The sequence below is a fragment of the Hakea prostrata genome, chromosome 4, assembly GCF_041222555.1.
Source record: "Hakea prostrata isolate BN-2017 chromosome 4, UWA_Hpros_2, whole genome shotgun sequence".
Lineage (NCBI taxonomy): Eukaryota > Viridiplantae > Streptophyta > Magnoliopsida > Proteales > Proteaceae > Hakea > Hakea prostrata.
Window position 1 is genome coordinate 13,579,332 of NC_142603.1, and position 11,114 is coordinate 13,590,445.

The following is an 11,114-nucleotide window of genomic DNA, read 5'->3' on the forward strand; positions in this document are numbered from 1 at the left end:
TTTTTCCCTGCTGAAAAACAAATTAAGAGAAGTGATGCCTCTGGTTTAGATGTGTACAACAATATAAATTGGTGTACAATTGTGTACCAATTGGTTCACAAAGCTTCTTGTACTGGACTGTCCTTTAGAAAATTGTAGGTTGAAGTTGTTATGATTGATTTATTTTACCTTGAAAAATCCCATATTGAGAGCCCTTGCCTCTATGTCTTGATTCCTCTTTGATTTAAACAGTTGGAGTAAAGAAATAAGGTTTGCAGGTCGTCTGGCAAATATGGGATCCATATCTGCTACTTCTCAGTGCCAGGTCCCTCTCCTTTGGTCTTTCTAGTTTGTGGCAATGGATACTGTTTACTGTCCCATTCCCTTGTTATCAAATCTGCTTAATTTCATCACACATTATTTAAATAAATAAAAATAAAAGAAGAACAACAACAACAACAAGAAGGAGGAGGAAAAAGCTACACTTTCAGTGAGTTAGGTTTAAATAAAACAAGGGAAATACAAAGAGCAAGCTTATGTTTACACCCCCCCCCCCCCCAAATGTACTACTGATGGTTTTAGAGAAGTAATAGTTTATTCTATTTGATCTCAAATTTTTAGGTATTTGTGAATTATGAACAGAATGTTGGTGATCTTGTCCAGATTAGAATTAGTCCACCATACTCATGGAGGTGGATACAAGAAAGCAGAAAAAGAGCTCTAACAGACAATTGGGTTGCATTTCTTGCCAAGTAATGCTATTTCCATTGAATTGCTTGTTATTTGTAAAACTCTTGCTCATCTCTTTTTAAAAATTATTTTTTTAACACATGTTAAGCAATTCTAAATGTTTACTATAATAAAAATTAGAGAATTTTGTCCCCTTCTTTATAATTACTTTTCTTATCTAATTTGATCCTACTGTTTTAAAATCTCTTACTCTTTTGATGTGGTCAAGTATGTATCCCTTTTTTTCTTTGGATTCATCTCTCAATTGAATACAATGGTCGTGCTTGATTACTCTGAAATTCAATTTAGTCAGCCTTGACTTTTCCCCCCGCCGGGGGGGGGGGGGGAGGGGGGCCTTTTCGTTGTGGGGCTAGGCGTTCAGATTGGCAATCAGAAAGGTGAAGGAAGTTAAAAGAATAGAAAAATATGACATGGAAAGCTAATAAATTTAGAAACACAGTATATAGATTCCAATAAAATTAAGATCTAGAAGTTTATAGGGCTCCTGCTTGTCTGGTTATGTATATTCTGAAATTCCCACTTTCCTTTTTTCAGCCCTATATTAAAACTGTTCATAATACAGATAAGATTTATCTGAGTTGAGTCTATTAGAACATTCTAAGCTGATTTACTGTTCAATCTGGCCTGCAACAGAAACTCCAGTAAGTTGCTGAAAAAATATATATAACAAATGAAACATACTAACAGAATACACCCTGCAGGCTTTCTCATTTTGAACTGTCTCTATTAGAAACAATAAATAAATAATTAGACAATCACATGAGACACGTGCCTTTATCTAAATTATTCATATATGTTTTGTTGGTTTGCCAGAATTCTAAGTTAAATTGAAAAAGAGATATCTGCAGGAAAATTTTAACTCCATAGCTGTTTGAGGAAGAATAGAATGCTTTCTGGGTAACCCTTATGATTCATGCAAAGGAACAGTAGAAATTTGGATATTTCTTTTAATGAGTTGGTAGTAGAAATTTCTAATATTTGCCATCCTGATAAAACTTGATACTTGTTGGTTTAAACTGATCTAAGAAACAAGAAAAACAGAAAGGTCACTTTGATTCTGCAAAACATAAACTCACATCAATATTTCCAATTTGCTGTTTCTTTAAACTTGATAAACCATTAGACCATGCTTTGATATTGATAATTCCTTCTTTCCCCCTCTAGTTTTGTGGCATAATAGATTGTATAGATGAACTTTTGACATCCTTTAAATCTATCAGCTGGTCAAAGCTTGAATGCTATTTACGTATATAAGTTTGTGTGCAATATTGATTGAAAAACTCAATTGCGGTTATTTTTGTGTGTGTTGATGTTGATGTTCACTTTACATTATGTAGCTGAATTGACGAGGATCATATGTATCACGTGCTTTATACACCTGGTGCCATTGGCTTGAACAATGGAGTTGCTTGCATGAATTTAGTCTTGATCTGCACTATATATATATATATTGCTTTTCCACCTTCTAAGATAGTGATATGCATGATCTAAGTAGCTTAGATTTTGCTAGTCCTTTTGTTTTTCAAAGAACAGATCCTGATGCTTAATTGTGATCAAGTATTCATTTGCTTGAGTTTGGACTCAGCCTTGATGAAAATAGGAGGGTTATAGGGTACACATTATTACCAGGTGGGAGCTTCATGCACTGGGTATGTCCTTGGCAGCCTTCCAATTTTCCATTCTTGGATTACTCTGATATCTGCCAAGCAGACTAATAGCAAAAGAGGTATCTGAGTTATTTTGATTTTTTTTTCATTAGTATCTTGTTGATTTATTTAAGTATTGTAATTGTAAATGTATTTATCAAGAATTTTGTTTGTTGGGGTGGCAAATCTGATTGCAAACCAACATATCCACATTATTAAAAGCTCCTTTGTATTGTAAAGCTTGAACTCATTTAGGTCATTGAAACTTGCAATATTTCTCATAACCTTCAGTGAGAAGAGTTATTCTCCTTCTTTTAAAATCAGCACCTACTGTATGTATGTATTTTAAATCTGTAAGTACCTTCGCTGTTCTCTGTATGCTTTTCAAAATGAGACTTTTCCTCCTTAAAAAAAGGATGGCCAAACACAAAAAATATTCCTTCTGTCCTTCATTTTAAGGGTTTTTTTTTTGTTTGTTATCAAGATGGCCTATATTACTGCTGACCAACCTTTAAAATAACAAGATAGAACACTAGTAACATATGTAAGCTCATGTCTGCATGTCAATATATTGGTTCATACTTTAAACAAAATCAGTTGAAATTGTTATCTCCTTGAATTTTGATGCCACTGAGGTTTGTTCCAACTCAAGTAGATATCTTCAACTTTTTCTACTTTATTTTCTTGTGTTGGGATCTCATAACCTTCAGGTTGGGCTGTTTGTGCCTTGCTTTTTCATGTTCAATATTCCTCCTGAATCTGGTTGGTCTTTGTAATTCCTCTGCAACCTATTGATCTAGTACTTCTTGAGAGTTCACTAATATCTCAGAAGCTAATTCCCCCCACCCCTTGTCATGAACTCATTTCTTTTTGAGCAGCATTATGCATCTTTGAGAATCAGACATTTTCCTTGGCTTTCTCCAGAACATGTGGATTACTTCCCAAGGCCAACATCACATTTTAATAATTCTTGAAGGTAAGAATATATGTGACTTCTGTTTTAGCATTTCTTATCTTTTGCAGGTTTCTGATGTGTGTTATGGCACTTGATTGTCTACTGGTGGTAGGTTCCGATTAAATTTCCGCATGAACTCGTGGTGATTTCCCAATGCAGAATTCAATAGGTGTCAATCTGGTATGAATTCCTCAGGTTTGATGCTTTTCCCAGATTCAGCATCTTCAAGGATTCTTGTATGAGCTAGCAACAGTCTTTTTATATCTAATCTTTTTATCGTGAAAATGATTATATATATATATATAGGTAACTGAATTTTAATTAATTTTTATCTGTTGTCTATATTAATCTGTCTAATGAAATAAAAACAAGTAAAAAGACAAAACCAAAAACGAAAAAATCGATGTCTGTCTCATTGGAGTTTTCCATGTTAGACCCTGAGAAACCTCGTGTCTGTCACCTTTTGGTAAAATGCAAGGACACAGGGAAAGACCATACCAAATGTCATTTTTGGGAGGTGCCCTCGTAAATCAGAACCGAATTCTACGGTTCTGATTCGAAGAGACCAGGAAACCATGGTACGTTGGTCTCACTCTGGAAATAGTGTTTCACCACAACCGAAGCACCGATAGATAATTTAAGAGTTTGCCAGCTTCACAGCTGTATTTGTGACTCTCTTGCTTTGTCTCTCTCTCGCTGCTCAGGTGGTGCTCCCGAATCTGTTTCTCTAAGAAGGAGAAGGAGAAGAAGAAGAGAAGCCCATTGATGGCGGTGTCAGCTCTAGCAAAGCTGCTGCTGGTCATACAAATAGGGTTGTTTATGATTTCCCTCAGTGATGGTGGTGTTGGAGCTGAGGTGGTGGTGCTGGTGGATGAGACGAGCTTGCAGATGATTACAGAGAGCCTTGAATGGGCGTCGACGGAGAGAATGTACGATGATAATGATGAGTTTGGAGATGAAGGTGATGAGAATGATGGTGGTTTTGGAATAGGGAGGAGATCTCTGTTGTGGAGAAGATTTGGTAGGTACTACATTTCCTACGGTGCTCTGGCTGCCAACAGGATCCCATGCCCACCTCGTTCTGGAAGATCGTACTACACCCATAACTGCCACAAAGCTAGCGGACCCGTTAATCCTTACACTCGGGGTTGCTCAAGAATCACACATTGCAGGATTTGATTCTCTAATCTGGGTCGATTTGTTTTGTTTTGGTTTGTGCTTCTTAATTAATGTTGTGTTTCTTCTGTAAATTTCGTACTTGCTGGAGTAATGAGTATATTATGTGCATTATCTATTTTGTTCTATCTTTCTGATTTGATTGGGTCGATTCTATTTTTCTTGATGAAGAACTTGGTTGGTTCATCGGAGTTCCTTTTGCCCAGTTCAGTTCATGTTGAGGATGTTAAACGTGATTCGGGATTGATTGCATATGTTAATGATGTTTTGTGGCCTTTATTTTCTGTACCGGTCCGGTCTTTGTCACCGCCGCTCATAGATTTTGTCGTCTAGATGAGCAATCCACATGGGGACGGGTGGGGAGAGAATTCGACCTTTCACGTGGGCACATATGAGTCATATGTGCCCACATGGGTGTTACTAATGAGTCTCAATCTCTCTCCACGGGACATATGACTCATAAACCTCCTGAATCTAAATCAATTTTATGTCTTACACTCTTAATATAAGAAACCAATTATAAATATTTTTTTTTACAATATTAAGTAGTAAAAATATAAAATTTAATTATGATACTAACAATAGAGGTAATTGATTGCAAATTTAGGAGGTTTACATGTAATTTACCTAAAAAATTTTACATATCTATCTCTATACAATGAAATATAAGTGTCTGCAAACAAACTAATTCAAGTGGCACTAAGTATGGAGGACACCAGGGAGTTATGCTTTGCCAGTGTAGATTTCTAAGTTGGAATCCTTTACTTGTTAGGGTAGAAGAATGTTACCGCATTGTTTTGGGGGGGGGGGGGGGGGGAGAGTTTATCTTATCAGTGCTCCGACGTAGGTATTTTTCGAAAATGTGAAGTGAGCAATCTTTTACCCTTGCAAGTAAAAAATCTAGGTAATCTTATCGTTGTGTTATTGTCATATTTTATTATATATTTAGGAGGGGGTTTACTTTTGAGTGAATATGGTCCATTTTTCTTACAAAATAAATAAATAAAGAATATGGTCCATTTTTTCTATATTCAGAAGTGGAATTCCCCCTTAAACATGTGTGAAAACACATTTTTCAGAAATGAACGGTTAAGATCGAAATCTCTTTGCTGTAGGTTGTGCATTAGTTATGCAACATGCTAGCAAAATCCCCAAACTAAATGAGGTTCATTACATAGATTTTTGCTTTCCAATTAGCTTTGTTTAAAGCCATGCTAAATACAATGGCTAAACTATTCACAGACCCTTTCTCACCCTTTCTCTTAATATTATTTTAGGTCTGTTATTAGCTCTTCAATTCCACTTGATATGAGAAACATATGTGAAAATGCTCTATTGAAGCTGGAAATTCATGCCTTACCTTAGAACTGCTCCTCAGATCCAGAGAAGTTTTAATAATTCTGTGTGTGAATTCATCACCTTGGATCGGGTAGAATTGGAGCCGGTTGACCGGCCGGCCGGTCTTGACCGATTCGTCAGTTCAATTCATGATCCTTTAAACCTTGATCCTGATTCTGGACCTATTTTTCCGAGACATACTTGGGCTAAAGTTTCACCTTGAACAAAAAAATAAAGTAATTCGGCCGAAAAGGTCTCTAAAGCAGCTCAAACAAGACACCTATAGATGGGCTCAGGTGCCATGCCATGCCTCTCTGGGTTCGCACCCCACATGCCTAATCTCAGACAAGTAGGGCTGGATCCCATCAGATTGTTGGTTATTACCAGGAACAGATTGAGATTGTTCATGCCTAGAGAGATGCGAATATTGTCACTAATTAGATAAGGTGCCTCTGGTTTTAAGGAACACTTATATGCTCTGCTCCTTTTCCGTATCCCTCTTTTGGTAGAGTGGTCACTCACTTCACCCCTACTTTTTGAGATTGAAAGGAATTAGAGAAGATCCAAGCCTACATCAGATCCATAGGGATATTTGACATGTCTGTTAGTAAAAGATTTTCTATTTTAATCGGTTGAAGATTCTACTATTTTCATATTCCTCCCATATGTTATAGGAAGGAAACCCATCTTTGAACGTTAAGAAAAAGAATGATGGGTTACTAAAGCGGTTAAAGGCCCAACTTCCCACGGGGAGGTCTTAGGTTTGCACTCATTCGGCGGCATTAATATTTTCATTCCCATCCCGGTATATAAGAAGCTCTTAATCCAAAAAAAATAATAAAAAAAAATAAATGAAGACCCAGCTCCAAGGTTTAAAGTATCGGCGGATCGATTGGTCGCCGATTTTAAGGCGCGTCCGGTTGTATCGCCGCTATGTATTTTAGGTAATTCAATAGGGCGGAGCGTCGGTTGGGTCAAATGGTCGCGGCAGTATCGGGCGGGTCTTTAACCGCCCACTCCATATAAGAAATTAACAAATAAGGGAAGAAGAGACCCAGCTGATCAGCTGTAGAACAAAGTATAAGAAAATCGAAATCTTGTACGGAAATATAAGAACCAGAAGATGTAACACTAGAACATGAAGAAGTGATGAAAGTAATGAGACCTTCTTTTTCTCTCCCAATCTCTCAAGACAACTGCAACACCTTTTGAAGAATCTTGTGGGAGGCTAGGTTACCAATAGGTTTTTTTTTTTTGGATGCTAATCTCGGTTTTCAAGGCTTTGCCCTGACTAATCCGGTGTTTGACCTGGATCGCACACCTGGCTGTGGTGGGTGAGTCTCCCAGCCGGGATTTTTCGCATCCACAAGGTTTCGATACCGGAACCTTGCTTAAGTGGACCAAGCTGCTTACGACTTGGACCAACCCCCGTTGGTCCAATAGGTTTTTTTATACCGTTAGAGTATTGACATTTACTTTCGCTGGATCCAGGGTTATTGGTTGATGTTCGGTTTGATGGATCTGAACCATATGAATCAATTTGAATCAATATCAATTTCATTGAGTTTCACTAGACTTTAGGTCAGAGTGATCCAACGGCTAATAGATTATTGAGACAAGTGTCATGCTCACACTTAATGTTGACGGATGGCCGTTACATTAATGCTGTAAAAGATACTTAACCTCTAAATTGAGACAGCCACCAATGTGCTAGAAGAACACCCACTAACATAGGATGGAAAGGGGAAATGGCAAAGAGACTAGAAACATAGGAACTGCTTGCCACACTAACATTTCCCCTAGAAGACTATATAGATGAAAACGATGTTTATCTGTTGTTCTTGGGTAAGAATGGGATACCTAATTTATCCAAAAAGAGGGAAAAAAAGAAAGAGAGAAAAGAAAACAAAGAGATGCCTATCCTATCCTATCCTAGAAACGAGTGGGTTTGTTAAAACAGTTATGGCAGAGAAAAAGAAAAATCCCATCAAACAACAATATGGTATATGGGAATTGGGAAGCAAGCAGAGAACCTAGTTAGTTAATCCCTGAGGAAGCTTTGCTTTGATTCACCGAACCCAATAAATGCTCAAATTCAGGGCCTCACTGGTCTTGTCATGCCTGTCATCACCGACTGAATGAATGAAGCAGGAGGAGCTTTTAAGAAATCCCAATTTAAGCATCAGATTCAATTTATGATGACGTCCTCAGAAGTTGAGCTCCCCCCAGGCCCCCAACAGCCCACTCAGTGAGGAGAGGGAGAGACCAGTTACCAGTTTGTAGTTGAGATCCACTTCATTGCTGGTTTTCCTATGCGTTTTGGATTTTTATTAGCGGCAGCTGCTGCTGCCAGCAGCCAACGGCTGCGATCGAGCCACATCAGCACATATAAATCTAATGGTTATAAATAAAAGTGTGGGGATGTAAATGTAAATATAAATTTTTTATTTTACAAAATCTCAACTAATTCCTTGAAATTTACAAAAGCAACTCCTTGTATTAATTGACTGAAATGCATTCAATTTAGGGCTTTTCTATCCAGATCTCAATCGATGTAGGACTTTTTGATCCAAATCTCACTGATATACCTCTTCACACGGTGGCGCCAGAAAAGCTCGTCTTGTTCATCGCCGAATGAATCAGTGGCATCAGACGGAGATTCTCACCACTTTCGGTCCGCTGGAAGGAGGCTGTTTCTCTGGCTTGTTAAGCTATTCTTTTCATCTTCTTTTTTGGGTCTCACTATATCTTTCTTCCATCTTTTTTGTTTCAATGCGAGAAGAATCTGTGCAAGAAATGAATCAAATTGTATTATTTTCTATCAAATTCACTGAATACCCGTGTAACTAAGAAAGTAGTTTAAGATGGAAATGAAGATAAAGAAACTTCAATGAATTTTAATGGAGAAGAAATCCCCTGACATTGAAACTCCCGACTTGCAGGGAATAGAAAGCGAATAAATTTGACGGATTTGCGGGTGGAGCAGCTTTTTTGCAAATAGAGTAGGAAGAAATTCGAAGAATCTCGACAGACACCAGTCGGGTGAACACCAGGGGCTGTTTTTTTAAATTTTAAAAAGTTAAGTTAAGATTTTGTAAAATAAAAAAAATTGTATTTACACTTGCATTTCTGTAGTTTCATTTTCAACCATTGGATTCACATCTTTACACGTGGCTCGATCGCAGCCGCTGGCTGCTGGCAGCAGCGGCTGCCGCTATTAAAAATCCGTTTTGCTAACCCTAACCACATTAGTTGTTGGGTTGAGTTTGGTTCTTGTTCTACCCAAAAAAAAAAAAAAAGTTTGGTTCTTGTGGTTGGTTATATTTCGGAGATTGGCCGGTTGGTTCGTGACGCAACCCACATGTCATTAATTAATTATTAAGGGCCAGCGAATTTGACAGTTGGCAGACAGCGAGCTCGCTTCGGGTTTAGGGTTTGGTCTAATCTGCACGCACGACAGACGCAGACGCAGACGCGGACGCGGACGTAGCGCGGCATGCAGCGACGACAGCGTCGGTTCCCAAAAGGCAGAAAGTAACACCGGCTCTAAGGGACGTGCGACGTCACTCACGTGGGGGCTCTTTACTTTACATGGTTCTCTCATCTCTGAACTTTGCTCCATTTTTTTATTTTTTTTGGTAATCAGAACTCTGCTCGATAAAACCCGCATTTTTAGTTAGTTCTTCAGTTCTGCTGTACCTATGTTCCATCATCATATTACTGTTCTATTGTTGCCAATGAATCTATAAAAGATAAAAAAAAAAAACAAAAAAAAAACCTTACAATGACCTACTATTATGCTTTAAATTACATGCAATATTTCAAAAATTACTGCCGTGACGGTGGCTGACAACACCACCAATTGGGCGACATATCACAAAATGTTGAGCGACATTTGAAATGGTGTCAATGAAAAATTAGCCCCTTGTTTTGAACGGTATTCGATGTTATTTTAGTCTGAATTTTATTTTAGCCTAACTTGAAGCTATTAAACACACTATTAAACACACTGGGAGCTTTTTTTTTTTTTATTTAAAACATCACCTAAACTAATGTTTCTAATAGACAACATGTCTGGCTGTATGCGGGCAAAACTGAAAATTTTGTAAACTCGCAGATTTGTATGAAATCTCGCTTGATCAACACAAACAATCTAATAGTTAGGGATAACGAAGCAAAATGTACTCAGAAACGTTGAAGATCGGAGTAAAATAGGGTCAAAATACAAGAAACATGAGAGAGAAACAACATTGAGGTATCCAAACCACACCTTTGCTGGGGGTGTAAATAGATAGCCGAAATCCGCTTTCGAATTCGCATCCGCATCTACTTACCGGTATCCAAATCCATCCGATTACTGATAGGATGTGAATATGGTATACTCCTTTCTTATCAATTATTATCCGTCGATTAAATTATTCAATTAAATTATTCATTTAGATTTTTTTTTTTATTTTTATAATTTTTTACTTGAGACATGTGACTACTTTTTTAGATTTTATACTAAAATAACTAGCCTCACAAATAAAATGGTAAAAATGTCAACAGGGAGTCGAAAACTTATATTCATGCCTATTTAAAAGAATCTACTTAAGAAAATAATTATCTGATTATCATATAAATAAGATTGAATCCGTCTGAAAACTGATAGGATATTATCCAAATTTGTCCGAATATAATAGGATACGGATATGGTATTACCACTATCCGATCCGAATCGATCCATTTACACCCCAAACCTTTGCAAACAAAAGTAGCATCTAGGTGACGGGTTGCGTCACACATCGTTGTTTCCTCTTATATGTCGAGACAACGATCATCTACATTCTGAATCCATCTCTCTAAGGAGGAGGCTCTCAGATATTCACCGGATTTTCACTCTTCGGCAGCTCCAACATCATCTCTTCCTATCCTCCTCGTCACCGTGCAATTCATTTTCGTCCATAAATGAAGTGAACGAACAACCCCAACTCCCATCCTTAGTTGCTTAGTAATAACTAAGAAGATGATAAAAAAAAAAATGAGTTAAATGAAAGAAGAAAAAAAAACAAAATAATTTGATGATTAAAAAGGCTTTTAAAGGGTAATAAAGTCACTTCACTGCCTAAAGGTTATTTGGGTAATTTGTATTAAATGTGGGTAAAGGTGTTTAGGTCATTTTATCCAATTACTTAACATAAAATCTTAAGGGCAATAGATAGTCATTAGTTTCACCCCAATAATAGTGAGTGTTATGTAAAAAATTCAAAAAAAAAAAAAAAAAAAATTAT

The 11,114-nt window shown here is 37.2% G+C and overlaps 1 pseudogene; it reads left to right on the forward strand.

The window, feature by feature from the left end:
• The first annotated feature begins 4,095 nt into the window (after positions 1 to 4,095).
• Positions 4,096 to 4,509, forward strand: LOC149018039 (protein RALF-like 34 pseudogene; annotated as a pseudogene).
• The last annotated feature ends 6,605 nt before the right edge of the window (positions 4,510 to 11,114 follow it).